The 19,879-nt window shown below is 42.7% G+C and overlaps 1 protein-coding gene across 8 annotated transcripts in view; it reads left to right on the top strand.

Annotated features, from left to right (window-relative positions):
- The first annotated feature begins 1,239 nt into the window (after positions 1-1,239).
- The window catches only part of TMEM150C (transmembrane protein 150C), an 83,266-nt gene continuing 64,626 nt past the window's right edge, over positions 1,240-19,879 (top strand). Inside the window, exons 1-2 of one of the 8 annotated variants that reach the window (XM_060187937.1) lie at positions 1,240-1,376; positions 1,573-1,652. The gene's annotated coding sequence lies outside the window, so the exon portion shown is untranslated. The other 7 variants (XM_060187935.1, XM_060187936.1, XM_007518490.3 and 4 more) reach the window with 7 other exon arrangements.

Raw genomic sequence — 19,879 nt, 5'->3', positions numbered from 1 at the left:
TGCTTGCTCACTTACAGATGAGTCCAAAAGTGGGGTTATTTTTATTTATTTTTTTAATGCATGCCTGGATACCATTCTGAGTGGCCTGGGCGGTCTAGTTTTTTCATTCTTTTATCTTTGAGGGAAAGAGGAGTGACAAACAAGAGAAAGAGCTCAGCATCACCCCCCAGTGCTAGTTCATGGTGCTCCCATGTGGTGTTAGGGGCTATTACTCAGGTCTCAGGGTATGTACTCTACCAGGTCAGTTATCTTCCAGCCCTTGCATCTAGAAGTTTTAAAAACTCAATTGATTCAGGGAGATAGAACAGCAGTTCATGAAATGGACTTCCATGTCCTAGGCTTGGAGATTCTAGGTTTAATCCCTGGCACCACTACAAACCAAGCTGAGCAGTGCTTTGGTCAGAAACATACACTGGGAAATGTTATGCATGTACAAACTACTGCATTTACTGTTGAATGTAAAACATTAATTCCCCAATAAAGAAATTAAAAAAGAGAGAAATATACACACACTGGATTAGAAGAACTAGGTAGAGGCTTTCTTCAGTCACTGAGGAGAAACGAATGGCATGGGTAGCATGGGGTGGGATTAGCGGTGGGTGTCACATCAGAGCTATGGTTCATTGAAGGGCCTCAAATGATTCTTAACATCAAGGGAGTTGTGGATCACGAGAGTGTGATAAAAGCTTATGATTACCCTCCTTAGAAAAACACACATAGGTCAACCAATGCAAAACTTAGCACATACTCCACCAGGATTTCAAATTAGAATGAAAATTTTGTATTTACTGTTTTCACCAAAAGGACACACACACACACTTCAAATTAGAATGAAGATTTTGTGTTTGCTATTTTCACCAAGACACACACACACACACACACACACACACACACACACACACACACACACACACACGGAGTTGAGGGAGGAGGAGACTGCTGTAGCTTTGCTCAGGGAAAACCTGAAACGTGAGCTTTAAGAAAGGCAACAGATAACTGTAACCAGGCCACCGCACAGAGGTCTGTGCCCCCCCCCATGCCCCCTCCCTCCACCAGCAGCAATAGCAGAAAGACTAGAGGTCCATCTAACAAAGACAAATCGTTTGGGGATGTCCTCTAAGGCTCCATTTAGAAATGGTGTGAGTGTCAAGGCTGTGACCAACATGGCACTGATTTCCACTGCTGCTAGAGGTCATTGCCTGGGTGCCACCAGAAGGCTGAGGCCCCGGGTGGGGAAAGCTGTAAAAAGTGCCCATGATTACAGCTTTATAACGGCCGTGGAGGAGGTAGCGGGCAGCAGAGAGCCTGTCCAGTGGAAGAAGGAGCCGGCGGTCCCTTGCCTGGGTCAGAAGTTGACCGGGTGTTTGTTCTTTGCGGTGAGAGAAGCCCGCGGGCGAGCGCTGCGCGGGCAGCTCCCCCAGCCGGCGACGGCAGCGGAACGAGGCCGCCGCGTTCGGGGCCCCTGGGTGTGCGGACAGAGGGGAGCCGGCCCGGGGTGGGGGGTGTTCCCCCGGGCCTGGGGCAAATAGCCGCCAGGCGGAGGAGCCCAGATCCCGTCCCTCCTTTTGTTAGGTGAGGAGCCTCCAGCTAACGCGTCCACAAAGGCTTTGCTAAGAAGCGGCTGGACTGTGCAACACTCGGCGGCAGTCTCGGTAACTATCAGGGGCCCTCGAAGGGCTAGCCATGGAGGGTCCCGGCTCGGGGCGGAGGAAGTGTGTGCGGGAGACCGCTCCCAGTGGGAAGCCTCGCGGCGGGGACCCCAGAATAAGTCGGGGGCGGGCCGCAGAGCGGCGGGAGGGGGCCGGGCGGCGGGCAGATCCCACCCCTTCCTGAAGGAAGCGCCCTCCTCGCCGCTGCTATCGTCGCCGCCGCCGCCGCCGCCGCCGCCTCAGGTCACGGCCCCGCAGGCGACCGCGGCCCCGCCGCTCCGGACCAGGTAGGCGCGGCGCCCGCAGCCCCTCCTCGCGCAGGCCGCCCGGCAGCCAGGGGGCGTCGGACCCGCTCTGTGCGCGGCCCGGGGGCGGAGACCTCGGCGCCGGGCGCGGCAGCAGTGCGCGAGCGGCAGGATCCTCCGACCGCGGGGCACTGCTCGGCCCCTGAAGCCACCCCGGGTCGCCCCGAGCGCGGGCAGCCCACTCGAGCCCGGCGCCCTGCCCGGGAGCCCGGAGTCACTGCGGGCTGTCCCCGCGCGCAGAGCCGCCTCGCCGCGGTCCCCGCCGCAGTGCCGTCCGCCGAGCCCCTGCGCCGCCAGCCCGCTGCACTCCCGTGGGCGTGGGGGCCTTTGACAGGTGTCCCGACCCGCTACGCCCAGGCCCTCGTAGTTCGGGGTCTCTGATCCCCGAGGCGGCCCCAAGTTTGTCTTCTTGATCCCCGTGCCATTCACTTTCCCGTTAACTGAGGGGGGCTGCTTGGGGAAACGGGGAGCCAGGAAGGAGGCACTAACTTGCGGCAGGGTGCACCGTTCCCCCCCTCCAAATGCGCAGTCTTGCTCCCTTTTCCTAGGTACACGCTGGGAAAGAAATGGGATTTTCCGTTTCTCGGGGGAGACCGTGGGTAGGTGGGTTACTGAAACTGGGCATTGGTTGGAAAAAAAAAAAAAGATTCGCTTTGGGTTTGGAGGGAGCCCTTGTTTAGTGGTTTTCTAAGAGTCAAATAGAAAATGAAGGGATTTTCCCCATTTAAAATCCATTCCATTTTCTCTTCGTCGTCCCCTTGCCTCCATCCACCTCGATCTCCAAAGCACTTTATTCTAACGACTTAACTGGATGGGGAGGGCTGCTTCTGGTTTATACCATCCAGACCAACATTTAGAACTGATCCAGGACTAAGAATGTGAGAGCCATTTTGGGGGATGGGTGGAACCCCTTCTTTTTCTTCTTTTTAAATGAGAATACTACTCAACTGCCTTATGGTGGTAGTGGTTATTGAATCAGAGACCTTGAAGTCTTTTGCATAACCACTATACTATGCTCCTAGCCCTGAACACCTCTTGTGTAAACCTTACATTCAAAGAGCAGGGAACCACATGTATTAATGACATTTTTAAAAAGTTACTGGCTTTACTATAGTAACAATGTCTAAAATGTAATAGAAGTTTCTGCTGCTTTATTTCCCTGCTTAAATAAAAGGATCTTTCTTTCTTTCTTTCTTTCTTTCTTTCTTTCTTTCTTTCTTTCTTTCTTTCTTTCTTTTTGTGATGTCAAGCCACAACTTCATTCTGGGCAGCAGATTGTAGAAGGATGGGTGATGTGGCTGTATCAACTCCATGACCGCAATTAATAGTTGACCTACTTAAAGTTTTCAAGAAAAAAATATTAAGCTCATAGATGTGATATTTGCAGATGAAATAATTTCACCATCACAGCTCTCATATGTTAAATACTCAGCTTGTTCTTATATGTGTCCTAGAGACACCATGTTTCCAGGATTAACTGTAATTGTCATCTCTTAATGAACTAAAAATGTAAGTTTAATCTCCACGGCAGAAGCATAGAAATCTTAACGGTATGCCTTTTATTTAAGCAGTGCTTAATAAGTGTTTTTGCAAGCTTCCCAAGCTGGAAACCAAATAACTGGAGCCTGGTAAATCAAAGGATAGGAAAGTTTACTGACAAAAAAAAAAAAAAAATGACTTGTTGGTAGATGTTGTGAAACTGAGCAAATGCATTAAAGTATTTGAAAAACACTTATTTCTTACAGTCTGCCATTAGCTGGAGGTATTGTTTGGATTACTTAATTCCACATGAAAGTATCTTTATAGTTATAGGACATATTTCAGGGGTAGAGCACAGAACTTGCATGCCCTTGGTTCAGACTCAGGCACCATTATATACCAGAGCTGAGCAGTTCTCTAATCTCCTTCCTCTCATGAAATTAAACATATGAATTCTTTAAAAAATGTCCATTTGTAGCAATTATTTAATTCATATATTTCTCATCAAATGTCTTTCATATGTTGTTTGGAGGAGGGAGCTAGTTTGCTCTGTTACATAACATTTTAAAATTTTGCTCCTTTTTTATTATATTTATTCATTGGGTAGAGTCAGCCAGAGGGAATGGGGAGATAGAGAAGGAGAGAGACAGGGAAACACCTGCATCCCTACTTCACTGCTCCTGAAGCTTTTCCCCTGCAGGTGGGGACTGGGGGGTTGAACATGGATCCTCACGAACTGTAATGTGAGTGCTCAACCAGGTGTGCCACCACCAGCCCCTCATAGTATTTTTTCTTTTTGCCATCAGGATTATCTCTGGGGCTTAGTGCCAATGCTACAAATCCACTGCTCCCGGAGGCCATCTTTTTTCCATAGTTGTTGCTACTGTTGTTGTTGGACAGGACAGAGAGAAATTGAGAGGGGAGGGGAGGACAGAGACAGGGAGAGAAAAGACAGACACCTGTTGACCTGCTTCACCACTTGTGAAGCTAACCACTTGCAGGTGGGGAGCTGAGAGGCTCAAACTGGGATCCCTGCTCTAGTCCTTGTGCTTCGCACTATGTGTGCTTAACTCGATGCACTACTGCTTGGCCCCTGTGACTTTTTTTTTTTTAATTTTTAAAATTTATTTCTTTATTGGGGAATTAATGTTTTACACTCAACAGTAAATACAATAGTTTGTACATGCATAACATTCCCCAGTTTCCTATTTAACAATACAACCTCCACTATGTCATTTATCATCTTTCATGGACCTGTATGCTCCCCATCCACCCACCCACCCCAGAGTCTTTTACTTGGGTCCATTTCAGGTTCTAATTGTGTTTTCTCTTCTGATCTTGTTTTTCAACTTCGGCCTGAGAGTGAGATCAACCCATATTCATCCTTCAGTTTCTGACTTATTTCACTCAACATGATTTTTTCAAGGTCCATCCAAGATCGGCTGAAAACGGTGAAGTCACCATTTTTTACAGCTGAGTAGTATTCCATTGTGTATATATACCACAACTTGCTCAGCCACTCATCTATTGTTAGACACCTGGGTTGCTTCCAGGTTTTGGCTATTAAAAATTGTGCTGCCAAGAACATATGTGTACACAGATCTTTTTGGATGGATGTGTTGAGTTCCTCAGGATATATCCCCAGGAGAGGAATTGCAGGGTCATAGGGTAGGTCCATTTCTAGCCTTCTGAGAGTTCTCCAGACTGTTCTCCACAGAGGTTGGACCAATTGACATTCCCACCAGCAGTGCAGGAGGGTTCCTTTGACCCCACACCCTCTCCAGCATTTGCTGCTGTTACCTTTTCTGATGTATGACATTTTTTCTTATTAAAGAAAGGATTAATTAACAAAACCATAGGGTAGGAGGGGTACAACTCCACACAATTCCCACCGCCCAATCTCCATATCCTACCCCCTCCCCCGATAGCTTTCCCATTCTCTATCCCTCTGGGAGCATGGACCCAGGGTCATTGAGGGTTGCAGAAGGTAGAAGGTCTGGCTTCTGTAATTGCTTCCTCGCTGAACATGGGCGTTGACTGGTCGGTCCATACTCCCAGTCTGCCTCTCTCTTTCCCTAGTAGGATGGGTCTCTGGGGAAGCTGAGCTCCAGGACACATTGGTGGTGTCTTCAGTCCAGGGAAGTCTGGCCGGCATCCTGATGACACCTGGAACCTGGTGACTGAAAAGAGAGTTAACATACAAAGCCAAACAAATTGTTGAGCAATCATGGACCCAAAGCTTGGAAAAGTGGAGAGGAAGTATTAGGGAGGTACTCACTGCAAACTCTAGTATACTTCTGCTTTCTTACTTTGGTGCCATACTCCAAACTCAGTCAATTTCTGCTTTGCGTTTCTACTTTTTTTTTTTTTTTACATGCATAACATTCCCCAGATTCCCATTTAGCAATACAACCCCCACTATTTCATTCATCATTTTTCATGGACCTGTATTCTCCCCACCCACCCACCCACCCCAGAGTCTTTTACTTTGGTGTAATACTCCAATTCCATTTCAGGTTCAACTTGTGTTTTCTTTTCTAATCTTGTTTTTCAACTTCGGCCTGAGAGTGAGATCATCCCATATTCATCCTTCTGTTTCTGACTTATTTCACTCAACATGATTTTTTCAAGGTCCATCCAAGATCGGCTGAAAACGGTGAAGTCACCATTTTTTACAGCTGAGTAGTATTCCATTGTGTATATATACCACAACTTGTTCAGCCACTCATCTGTTGTTGGACACCTGGGTTGCTTCCAGGTTTTGGCTATTACAAATTGTGCTGCCAAGAACATATGTGTACACAGATCTTTTTGGATGGATGTGTTGGGTTCCTTAGGATATATCCCCAGGAGGGGAATTGCAGGGTCATAGGGTAAGTCCATTTCTAGCCTTCTGAGAGTTCTCCAGACTGTTCTCCACAGAGGTTGGACCAATTGACATTCCCACCAGCAGTGCAGGAGGGTTCCTTTGACCCCACATCCTCTCCAGCATTTGCTGCTGTTACCTTTTCTGATGTGTGACATTCTCACAGGAGTGAAGTGATATCTCATTGTTGTCTTGATTTGCATTTCTCTGACAATCAGAGACTTGGAGCATTTTTTCATGTGTTTCTCGGCCTTTTGGATCTCTTCTGTGGTAAATATTCTGTCCAATTCCTCCCCCCATTTTTGGATGGGGTTATTTGTTGTCTTGTTGTTGAGTCTGGTAAGCTCTTTATATATGTTGGTTATTAAACTCTTATCTGATGTATGGCATGTAAAGATCTTCTCCCATTCTGTGAGGGGTCTCTTGATTTGGGTAGTGGTTTCTTTTGCTGTGAAGAAGCTTTTTAATTTGATGTAGTCCCATAGATTTATACTTGCCTTAGTCTTCCTTGTAATTGGATTCGTTTCATTGAAAATGTCTTTAAAATTTATGCGGAAAAAAGTTCTTCCAATTTTTTCCTCTAAGTATCTGATAGTTTCTGGTCTAACATCCAAGTCCTTGATCCACTTGGAATTTACTTGTGTATTTGGTGAAATACAGTGATTCAGCTTCATTCTTCTGCATGTTTCAACCCATTGTTTCCAACACCATTTGTTGAAGAGACTCTGCTTTCCCCATGTAATAGTCTGGGCCCCTTTGTCAAAGATTAGATGTCCATAGGTGTGGGGCAAAGATTGAAGATATATTAACGCCATTCTTGTAGAGTTTTAGAGTGTTTTGATATATGTCCTATTTGTGGTGGTCTGGTTGTTTATAGGAGACCTTTCAGAACTTCTTTCAGGGCAGGCTTGGTGATGGTTGCTTCCTTCAACTGTTGCTTGTCTGAGAAGGTTTTGATGCTTCCATCTAGTCTGAATGACAGTCTAGCAGGATATAGTATTCTTGGCTGAAAGCCTTTCTCATTGAGCACTCGATAGATATCTTGCCATTCTCTTCTGGCCTGTAGTGTTTGTATGGAGAAGTCTGCTGCTAATCTTATGGGTTTTCCTTTGTAGGTGACTCTTTGTTTTTCTCTTGCAGCCTTGAGGATCCTTTCTTTATCCTTATTCCTTTCCATTCTAAGTATGACATGTCTTGGTGTCTTTAGGTCTGGGTTAATTCTGTTTGGGACCCTCTGGGCTTCTTGAATCTTTATGTCTTTGGTGTTGTCTAGACTAGAGAAATTTTCAGCTATTATGGCCTGGAGAACGCTTTCTTCCTCTCCTTCTCTTTCTACCTCTGGTAAGCCAATAATGCGTATATTGTTTCTTTTGAAGTCATCCCATAGGACTCTGTTGTTGTTTTCAGCATCTCTTAATCTCTTTTTGAGATCTCTTACTTCTTTTTTAGTTGTCTCTAATTCATCCTCAATTTTGCTAATTCTGTCTTCAGCCTCATAGATTCTATTCTCTCTGCCCTCTACTGCTTTCTGGAGTTCATCTATTTTGTTGCCCTGCTCTGATACTGTTTTAGCTTGTTCAGCTAGTTGCCTTCTTAACTCAGAGATTTCAGCTTTCAGCTCTCTAATAACCATGAGATAATTAGAATTTTCTTCCATATTCTCATTTGTTGTGACTTTTTTTTTAGTGAATATAGTAAATGCCTTTTGTTTAAGCTTTGTTAAACGGCTATATACGGCCATGCTTCCTCTGACCATAGAAGTTTTTTTTTTTTTCTTTGTAATCATTAAAGTCACCACCCATTTGTTTCACACCCTTGTATACACTTCTACTTTGCTTCACCACTGACCCATGCACACTTCTGCAGTACAGTGGTCAAGTTAGTAGGGCAGACTGGAATCATGAAAGAGGAATGAGCTGGCCCCTACAGTGTTAGCCAGTGGGCTTCATTATAATCTGGCCACTCGGGATCAGTTCAGTAGCCAATTAAGCAATACAAAATGATGTATTACCTCTCAGTGTCTCCCTTTACTAGCAGCAGAATCTGCAGTACTCAGATCCACATTGCAGTGGTGACTAGGCTCTATGAGGGTTCAGTGAGATCTTTTAAAGGATCTTTTATTTATTTATCGGATAGAGACAGAAATCAAAAGGGAAGAAAGAGATAAAGAGACATCTACATCATTACCTCACCACTCATAAAACCTCCCCCTCCCCTTGCAGGTGGGTACAGGAGGCTTGAACCTGGGTCCTTGTTTATGGTGACCTGTGCGCTCAACCATGTATGCCACCACCTGGCCCCTGCTCCAGTGAGATCTTTGCTAAAATTCTTAAAGATGAAGTGTTTTTGACAAATGTGTAAGTTCATTTGTTACACCCAGATATGTAATAATTATAATTATCTCCTTTCTCCTAAAGGTAAGAAATGTGTTCCTACTTACTTTACTTTATCCTGGAGCTGATGGTGCCACTATCTTTGTTTGTTTTTGTCTCCAGGGCTATTGCTGGGGCTCGGTGCCTGCACCTTGAATCCACTGCTCCTGGAGGCCATTTTTCCCCCCTTTTGTTGCCCTTGTTGTTGTAGCCTTGTTGTGGTTATTATTATTGTTGTTGATGTCGTTAGTTGTTGGATAGGACAGAGAGAAATGGAGAGAGGAGGGGAAGACAGAGAGGGAGAGAGAAAGATAGACACCTGTAGACCTGCCTCACTGCCTGTGAAACTACTCCCCTACAGGTGGGAAGCCGGGGGCTCCAACCAGGATCATTCCTATGGTCCTTGTGCTTTGTGCCACCTGCGCTTAACACACTGTGCTACTGCCTGACCCCCCCCCCCATCTTTGTTTTGTCATAGATTGATCTAAACAGTTTTAAACTAGATCACAAGTTAGTGTAACTTTAATTACAAGTTATTGTTATCACCAAGTATCATTTCCTAGTATGTTTGGATTTTGAAAAAGATAACTTGTGGCAATAAAAAGCCTTAATGCCAAGAGATTTTTAAACAGCTAACTAGGATGATATTTTGAGATAATAAAGAGATTTGTGTCAGTAGCCTTAACTTCAGCCCCATAGTACTCTTAAGTCAAATCAGTTCATCTAGATTTGGAACACTTTCTCTAAGTGAGAAATGAACAATTTTCTTTTTAGCATCTGTACATACATAGCCTTTTTCTAGGTTAGTGCCACCCAAGAAACTTTCTGCAGTGATGGAGATGTTCTATAATCTGTCTACTGTGTGTGGTGCCAAGGAACCATGTGTGCTATAAGGCACTTGGAGTGTGCCTAGTACTATTGGGGAACTGGTTTGTAAATTTCATTTAAGGGGCCAGGTAGTGGCACACCTGGTTAAGTGCACATACTACAGTGTGCAAGGACTCAGGTTCAAGCTCCTGATCCCCATCCACAAGGGGAAAACTTCACAAGTGGTGAAGCAATGTTGCAGGTGTTTATCTGTCTTCCTCTTTATCATCCCCTTCCCTCTCAGTTTCTGGTTGTCTCAATCCAAATAAATAAATAAATAAATAAATAAATAAAATAAATAACTTTAGTTTAAATAACCATATGGGACTAGTGGCTGCCACATTGTACAGGGCAGCTAAATTCTCCCATCCATGTTTTTATTTTTAATTTTTTATGTTTATTTATTCTCTTTTGTTGTCCTTGTTTTATTGTTGTAGTTATTGTTGGTCTCGTTGTTGGATAGGACAGAGAAATGGAGAGAGGAGGGGGAGACAGAGAGGGAGAGAGAAAGATAGACACCTGCAGACCTGCTTCACCGCCTGTGAAACGACTCCCCTGCAGGTGGGGAGCTGGGGCTCGGACCTGGATCCTTATACTGATCCTTGCGCTTTGCGCCAAGTGCGCTTAACCCACTGCGTTATCGCCCCTCTCCCATCCATTTTTTGCAGAGAGAACACGTGATGACAATTGTTTCCTAATTTGAAGTTTAGATGAAAGTAAACGTTGACATTGATTAAACTAAGAATTATGATTTGACTCTATAATCCTTGCTTTTAATCCAAGGAAGATATTTTAGGAGGGTGTGGGAAATACAATGGTTATGCAAAGTAGTTTCATGTCTGAGACTCCAAGGTCCCAGGTTAAATCTTAGGAACCATAATAAACCAGAGCTGAACTGTGCTCTGTTTTTTTTTTTTAATTTTTATTTATAAAACTCCTACCTTCTCTCCATAAACAAACTTGATCCACACTCCCAGTGGGGGAGAAGTGACAGGATAAAGATAAAAGGGCTCTGAACTCCACCTCCATCAGCACCCAGAGAGAGAGAAGGAAAAGGAGAGGGACATATGGAGGTAGCTGTGATGTTATGAGTGGCTTAGAGAGGAAGAGAGGATTGAATCAGAAAAAGAAGGGACAACTATGTATAAATGTGGATAGATAGTTGTAGAGAAGATGATTGGCCCATGTCTACAACCTTAGGGGAACTGTGGTAGATTGCAGTGGGGAGAGTGAAGATTCAGAACTTTGGTGGTGGAAATGGTGTGGATTCAAACCCCTGTTGACATGTAATTCTGTAATATAAAAATAAAAATAATAAAATGGAAACACTGACAAGATCATAGGATAAGAGGGGTACAATTCCCACCACCAGTACTCCATATCTCATTCCCTCCCAATAGCTTTCCTGTTCTTTAACCCTCTGGGAGCATGGACCCAGGGTCATTATGGGGTGTAGAAGGTGGAAAGTCAGGCTTCTGTAATTGCTTCCCCACTGAATATGGGTGCTGGCAGGTCGATTCATACTCCCAGCCTGTCTCTCTCTTTCCCTAGTGGGGCAGAGCTCTGCAGAAGTGGGGCTGCCTACCCTCTGTTTTAAATAAATAAGCAAACAAAAGTACTGAGATAGTATAATGGTTATGCAGATGAAGGTGCTTCATTCTGAAGTTCAACTCTAAATGTCCTTTTAAAGTTCCATACATTCACCACATCCAAATTAAGTAGGTAAACCCAGCCCCATGTATCTGTATTCTTGAATTGGAGAATTATTTATTCTCATTCTCATTATAGAATTATATTCTTAGAGTTGGTTTCTATGCTTTTACAGTCTTCTTTTTCAAGATGTTGGGGACTTAATGAGAAGTGGGAAGTCAGATTCCCTGTGACAAGTCTGACAGAAGAGACACCAATCTCAAGGAGTGGCTGGTTCTGCCTCTTGTCTGTTTTTTTCTCTTGACCTTCCAGCCCAGAACCCACTACCCCTTATGGATGAACAGATCCTCTTTTAAAAATAGTCTAGCCATTATCTTTAGTAAAACCACTAAAATGGAACTTTATTTGGCATCTGCCATTTTGTTAGTTTTTTATATTTGCTCTGACTGAATCCATAATTTAATTTGTAAGCCTGAATTCACTTTGACTAAAGCCATTATTTTGGCCATCAACAGTGGCATAGATTTTAAACTTATTCACTGGGCACTCCTCTGATATTTCTTAGGTGAGTGATTACTTCCCCCAGTCAGCTTCTTTCTCTGGGGTAGTTCTCCCCAGATTGGAGCTTTGGGTCCTGGGGATCCCCTTTCTCTGGGAAGAACTCTATCCTAATCAACTATTTAGAGAATGTTTTCAGTGTGTTTGTACCTATTATATTTTAGTTTGTTACTATCTAAAATATAAAGTAAATTAACACCCAAGTTGGACACCTTATGGTAACATTTCCCAAATTAGTGTGTATCCCTCCCATAAGGGACTGGGGATACTTGACTAAATTAATACAGTGCTTCCCATAATATATATTTTTGGAGATTTATAGTGCAGAATATCACAGTAAAGTCTCTAGAATGAGGGGGCCAGGCCATGGTGCACTGAGCCCCATCGATAAGCCTGGTAGCAATTAAACAAAAAAGCCTCTAGGATGAGGTACATGTAGTTATGTAACTTTTTTTTTTCCTCCAGGGTTATTGCTGGGCTCGGTGCCTGCACCATGAATCCACCGCTCCTGGAGGCCATTTTTCCCCCCTTTTGTTGCCCTTGTTGTTGTAGCCTCGTTGTGGTTATTATCATTATTGCCATTGTTGATGTTGTTCGTTATTGGATAGGACAGAGAGAAATGGAGAGAGGAGGGGAAGACAGAGAAGGGGAGAGAAAGATAGACACCTGCAGACCTGCTTCACTGCCTGTGAAGCCACTCCCTTGCAGGTGGGGAGCTGGGGGTTCGAACCGGGATCCTTACGCTGGTCCTTGTGCTTTGTGCCACCGCCCGACCCCCGTTATGTAATTTTTAATTGTTAAATGTTTTCCCAAAACTTTTCATACAACCCTTAGTATTTTTCAAACCACATACCCTGGGTTATGAGTTGAGTAATCAGTTCATCAGGTTAAGAGCATCATTTAAAAATGAAACTGAAATAAAATAAAATAAAATAATAAAAATGAAATTGAATATATAATAGAATAAGAATAATCACTGTGCATCCCTCTTAATGGGAGTTTACTAGTGTTTGGTGACACCTTTAGTTCTCCCGTGGATCACAACTTTAAAGTCATGAACATTGGAGCGGGGTGACTAAAAGCACTACAGAAACAGGAACCTTTAGGTTCAAATCCAAACTTTACACTTTCCAGATCACAGACAGTGTTAGAAACAAAACAATAGATGGCTATACTAAGCTCCACAGCCTCGTATAGACCTAGGATTTCAGCTCTCGAGACACAAGACTATTAAACCAGCCAATCAGGAGGAACACTGGTTAGCCAATCTGCCTAATAAGACCTTTGCTATTCCCTAAAGAAAAGTAACTGCAGTATCTGTTATTTAACTTGGTGTGTGACTGGTATAATGACTTTTTCTCATTCCCTCTGCTTGTCTCATTTTTTTCTATAATTCCTTGGAGCTTCTCTCTATATATACTGTATTGAATGTTGTCAGTCTATATCTACAAAAGTCTCCATTAAGTTTTCCTTTTTGCATAGTAAACACTGTAGAAGCATGGTGATTATTTACATGTTACAAGTTTATGTGTTTATTGGAAAGACTGCCTCAGAGACTTGACTTGGGAGTCATTTTGGGAAGTACTTATTTAAGGCAAATGTAACAGCTAATGTGGATAGGTATGCCCAATTCCTGCCATGCATTCTCCTGTTTATTCCTTACAACAGTTTTTTTTGATGTGGGCACTGCCATGAGCCCACAGCACCTACATCTTACTGTGCCTGGAAGCAGAATCTGAGCCCAGGATTTAGACTGACAGAGCCTGTGAGTTTAGGCACCGCTTTTCAGATATTGTAATGTAATAATGCTACCTCAGTGGACATCTGCAGGCCTGTGCAACTCAGTGTACAGCAGTGCACCTGTGACGTGACCACAGTTGTTTTCTGTATGAGGTGAAGCCTGATGGGGGAGAAGAGAGTTGCTTTGCATTTAGGCTAGAAGAGACCTCACTGCCCAGTGGCATAGGAGGGTTAGTGTCCTTGGGCAGGAATCCTGGTGTCCAAACAAATTCAAATATCCCAGAAGCCACAAGAAATCGTGCCTCCAGTGTTCAGTCTTCCTTCTCTTCTACTTCCTAATTTCTGTATACTGGTTCGTAGCAGTGATAAATGATCGAAACAAGTAAATCCATCCTATAAACCACCCTCTGACCCCCTAAGACACAATTTTGTACTATATTACTTTTTTCCCCTCCCTATATTGCTTTTTCTAAATCACTTCTTGCTTGTAGGTAATTAATGATTTTTAAAAACATCATCAAATGGAAATTATGTTATTTCAAAAATTGCATATACAAGGAGATGTTTTTAAATTGAGGCTGGAAATGTTGGTTCTTTTTTTGCCCAGTGCAGTCTAGAAAGTAAAGCTAATTTCATTTGGAAGTCACCTTTTAGTTTTCTTTAAATGTCAGGCAAACTAGAAACAGTCATTTGCCCAGTCAGGTGGAACAGAAGAGGTAACAGTTTGCTACTTTTTTTTTTTTCTCTTTTTGCTGCCAGTGTCTTCACTGGGATTTCATACCTATATGATTCTACTACTCCTGGTGGACACTTTTTATTTTTATTTATAAAAAGGAAACACTGACGACCATAGGATAAGAGGGGTACAACTTCACATAATTCCCACCACCAGACCTCCGTATCCCATCCCCTCCCCTGATAGCTTTCCTATTTTTTAACCCTCTGGGAGTATGGACCCAAGAGCATCGTGGGATACAGAAGGTGGAAGGTTTGGCTTCTGTAATTGCTTCCCTGCTGAACATGGGTGTTGACAGGTTGATCCATACTCCTAACCTGTGTCTCTCTTTCCCTAGTGGGGAAGGGCTCTGGGGAAGCGGAGCTCCAAGGCACATTGGTGGGGTTGTCTGTCCAGGGAAGTCTGATTGCATCCTGCTAGCATCTGGAACGTGGTGGAAAAAGAGTTAACATACAAAGCCAAACAAATTGTTGAACAATCATGGACCTAAGGGCTGGAATAGTGCAGATGAAGTGTTGGGGGGGGGGTCCTCCATTTTGTAGATAGCTAGTAGGCATATTTTAGTTATATTTCAAAGGGCCTGTAGCTATACTAGTGTTCTTTCTTTCTTTCTTTCTTTTTTTTTTTTTGTTTTTTATGCCCAAGCCTGAAATCTGATATGCAAGTGGATCCTAATTATTGTCTGGGGACATGATGTTATGGCTGGGAAAAGAACCAGAAAACTGGATCAGGGGAGAGCGTAGCTCCCTAATATGGGAAAAGGGTATAAATATTGTTGACTGTAAACCCCATCGATTTGATCTGATCTGGGGTCCATAATCAGCTTAGGAGCCTATGTGACCTCTGCATCCCTGTAGATCTGAGCTCACATTCTGTGGTCATGAGTAGGAACATTTCATGCTGCCCCAGTATTGACCCATCTTCCTCAGGTGTAGCATAGCGTATGTTGTCCATCCTCCCTTCAAAGGATGGAACATTCTCTACCATTGTTGATCAAAAAAATATTTATTTATTCATTCCCTTTTGTTGCCCTTGTTGTTTTATTGTTGTAGTTATTATTGTTGTCGTTGTTGGATAGGACAGAGAGAAATGGAGAAGAGGAGGGGAAGATAAAGAGCGGGAGAGAAAGAGAGACACCTGCAGACCTGCTTCACCGCCTGTGAAGCGACTCCCCTGCAGGTGGGGAGCTGGGGGCTGAAACCCGGATCCTTACGCTGATCCTTGTGCTTTGCGCCACATGCGCTTAACACGCTGCACTACTGCCCTACTCCCCGACACTTTTTTTTTTAACTGAGGGGGTGGGATAGGAGAGAGATACGAATGCACAACTGCACTGTTTGTGAAGCTTCCCTTTTGTGTGGAACTCCCATATGGTGCCAGGCACTCAAACCCGAGTCTTCACATACAGCAATGTGTTTTCCATTGGGTGAGCTACCTACTAGTCCTGAGATGAAATATCTGTGAAAAAACATTGAAAGTTGTGTAATAAGTTTAGTCAAGTGTAGATAAAGCTTGAGAAGAGCTCATGATTTACTGTAGCAGTAGAGGAAATTAGCCTGCAGTTTAAATGGTGTTGCTTAACTCTGAAACAACTATGATGAATTATAATGGTTTTCAACTGGATATAAAAATGTTTCCAAAAATATCATAGTCTTTTCTTTTTTTTAATTTTTAATTTAATTTTATTTATTTATTCCCTTTTGTTGCCCTTATTGTTTTATTGTTGTTGTCGTTGTTGGATAGGACAGAGAGAAATGGAGAGAGGAGGGGAAGACAGAGAGGAGGAGAGAAAGATAGACACCTGCAGACCTGCTTCACCGCCTGTGAAGCGACTCCTCTGCAGGTGGGGAGCCGGGGTTCGAACTGGGACCCTTATGCCGGTCCTTGTGCTTTGCGCCACCTGCGCTTAGCCCGCTGCACTACAGCCCGACTCCCCTTAGTCTTACTTTTCATCAAACATTTCATTTACTAACAAAATAGACATCTTTTTTTTCATTTACTGTAATTTGGCTACTAAAGAAATACTTTAAATGGTCAGCACTGGTAATGGTAGTAATTGGAAGTTTTAAAACCTAATTTGAAACTGTATATTGCTAAAATATATGCTATATAATTTTAAGAAGGGAGTCGGGCGTAGCTCAGCGGGTTAAGTGCAGGTGGCACAAAGCACAAAGATCGGCATAAGGATCCCGGTTGGCTCCCCACCTGCAGGGGAGTCGCTTCACAAGTGGTGAAGCAGGTCCGCAGGTGTCTTTCTCTCCCCCTCTCTGTCTTCCCCTCCTCTCTCCATTTCTCTCTGTCCTATCCAACAACGATGACAGCAATAACAACAACAATGATAAACAACAAGGGCAACAAAAGGGAAAATAAATAAATAAATAAATGTAAAAAAAAAATAATTTTAAGAAGACTGGTTAATAAAATAGTATTTCAAAAATTTGTTTTATTTGGGCCAGCAAAATAACTCATCTGATAAGGTGCTATTTTGCCATGTATATGACTCAGGCTTAAGCCTGGCCCCCAGTGTACCACAGGAAGCTTCAATGCTATGGTACCTTTTTCTCTTTCTCCTTCCTCTGTATCTTTCTAAAAAAAAAAAAAAAAAAGTTAGTGGGGGTTGGGCGGTAGCGCAGTGGGTTAAGTGCACGTGGTGGCAAAGCCCAAGGAGGAAGAATCCCGGTTAGAGCCCCCGGCTCCCCACCTGCAGGGGAGTCGCTTCACAGGCAATAAGGCAGGTCTGCAGATGTCTCTCTTTCTCTCCCTGTCTCTGTCTTCCCCTCCTCTCTCCATTTCTCTCTGTCCTATCCAACAATGACGGCATCATTAACAACAATAACAATGTCCACAACAATGGGGAAAAAACAACCAGAGTAACAAAAGGGAAAAAATGGCCTCCAGGAGCAGTGGATTCACCGAACCCTGGCAATAACCCTGGAGGCAAAAAAAAAAAAAGTAAGTTTGGAGTGGTGAAGCCTTAGTGATAACAACAAAAAAGTTATTTTTCATTCTGTTAATTCATGAGTAGACAAGCAATAGCTTTTCACTGCCTGTTTAGCTCAGCCTCTTAGTGTACCAACTTGCATGCCAGAGGTGGAAGTTTCAAGCCCCAGCACCACTTTATGCCAGAGTTGAACAGTCCCTGGACAGCTCTCTCATAATAAATAAATACACTGATTTTAAAAAATATTATTTATTCCCTTGTTGTTTTAGTGTTGTTGTAGTTACTATTGTTGTTGTTGATGTCATTATTGGATAGGACAGAGAGAAATGGAGAGAGGAAGGGAAGACAAAAAGGAAGAGAGAAAGACAGACACCTGCAGACCTGTTTCACCGCCTGTGAAGCGACCTCACCCCCCCACACACACACACCCCGCAGGTGGGGAGCCGAGGGCTCGAACCCAGAACCTTCCACCTGCCCTTTGCGCTTTTCACCACCTGCGCTTAACCCGCTGCGCTACCGCTTGTCTCCCGATTTTTTTTTTTAAGTGGAGGGAAAGAAGGCCAGGGAGGAATTATTGATGAACCTAGAAGCTGTTGAGAACAGAGGAAGACAACCCTAGTTCTGGCATTTGTGCTGCTCACTAACATACAATGCTGAGTGGGAGGGATAGTTCACTGGGTAGGGCATGTGTCTTATGTGCCCCACACAGGTTTGAGCCCGAGCACCACATGGGCGACCAAAGCTCTGGTACTATGGTGATTCACCCTCTCTCTGTTTCTATGTGTCTATCTGAATGAAAAAAATCAACCTGGGAGCAGTGAAATTGCACATGTGTGGGAACCTGACTCTGTAAAGGAAAAAAAATAGTAATAAAATAACATGCAATATGAATACGGTTGAATACTGCAGTAATATTGCTTGTGCTAAATAAGAAATTACTTTTTCTGTGGAAATAAAGACACTTATGACTGAATTGGACTTCTAGGACACTCCATGAAGTATTCTGGAGTATCCTAAAATATATGCAATATATTGTTCCCATTCACTTAATGGATTTATTCTTACATCTGGTTCTAGTGACTTTGAAAGAATTTCTTGGTCTATCAATGGAAAGAAGCCATTGAGACTTATTTTCTTTTAGCCTGGCGTCATACAGGAAACACATGAAAGAAAACACATGAAGCTTATAGAACTTTGGAAACACATGAAACTTATAGAACTTTGGTGCAAGGAACAGAATGCATCTTCAGTGATTTTAGTTGCTATATAGCCTTTCTTTACCTCATCCTTCCTGCTTTCTGTAACTCTCAGATGGTCATAGGACGACTTGTCAGACTCACTGAACTCATTTACAATATCCAGATGGTCTTAGGTGGCATGTTTTAAGATGCAGAAGGATCAGTAATGGAGCCCTACCTTTTTAATGAGAAGTTCAGAAACATCAATCAATATAACACTAAGCATATGGACAGCTAGCTAGATCTTCAGTTCACTGAAAAGGTAGGGTACAGAGGTAGGGAAGCCATACATGCTTGGAGCTTCTGCACTGGCTGGGGCTTGTCTCCAGTGACACTGAAGAAAGACCCAAGTGTGTTACCATTGAGGTTCAGGTTTTGCAGGCAGCTCTAGTTTTCAAAAATGAGGTCAACATTTATAAAGCCCTCTGCTTCTTAAGTACCTCTAGATAAATGAAGGAGAAAATAGTGATTTATACCATAAAAGATGTACAATTTAAAATAAAAATGTGGAATGTAGGCCACTATGAGGTAATCCAAGTGGAATTTTTTTTAACTGAACTTGGGATGATTATGAATAATAATTCAAATTCTGTGGTGTAATTGGCTTGAAATTTAAGATGGAGATATATTTTTTAAGATTTCTAAATTCCTGCCTTTTGCTAAAATTAAAGTGTGTTAACATAGAAACTAAAAGTATACCTACATGCAGTAGCAGAAATATTAATTCTATTATGTTCTCAAATACCCTATTCTTCAAAACGTATGTCATTTTGAAAAATTTTCCAGTCTTGTTGATGATAATACAGTGTTCAGAAGGACTGTATTTATCTCCCTGTAATTTTAACAGCTAACAAAATTGTTCTTGAGAAAGCTGATTATCTTTTCTTGACATTTTGATTGGTATTTTTCCATTTTTATTTGAGTTTATATGCAGCATAAAAATCAATTTATCTGAAAAAGAGGTTGTATTTGTTTTCCAGAATTTTGACTGTATACATGGATGTTTGAAAAATAAAGCCAAAAATTTCCCATTGGCTTATTCGGGGGAAAGAATACCATTGTGATCAAGCAGTGGCACATCGTAATCTTATTTTTTTAACATTATTATTTTTTTATTTAGAATTTTTATTTATTTGGTGAATCTAGTTTATTTTACTCAACATTGTGCCATTAATTTTTACATACAGAGTGGGAGAGACAGCATATAATTATTGAAAAGATGTTCATGCCTGAGACTCTGAGGTCCCAGGTTCAATCTCCAGCACCACCATAAGTCAAGAGTTGAACAATACTCTGTTTTCTCTCTCTCTTTTTATTTCTCTCTCTTTCTCTCTCCTTTTTGTACTTCTCTCATTAAAATAAAATATTTTTAACATTATTATTTTTTAAAATCAGTCCACTGTACCAAGTGAATATCCACTTACAGAACCATAAATGTGGCATTACATAAGTGGTATTATTATCTTTATTAGCTGTTT

Source organism: Erinaceus europaeus, chromosome 3 (assembly GCF_950295315.1).
Source record: "Erinaceus europaeus chromosome 3, mEriEur2.1, whole genome shotgun sequence".
NCBI classification, from domain to species: domain Eukaryota; kingdom Metazoa; phylum Chordata; class Mammalia; order Eulipotyphla; family Erinaceidae; genus Erinaceus; species Erinaceus europaeus.
The sequence above is the reverse complement of the archived record's forward strand: the minus strand, read 5'-3'. Positions and strand labels throughout refer to the sequence as shown.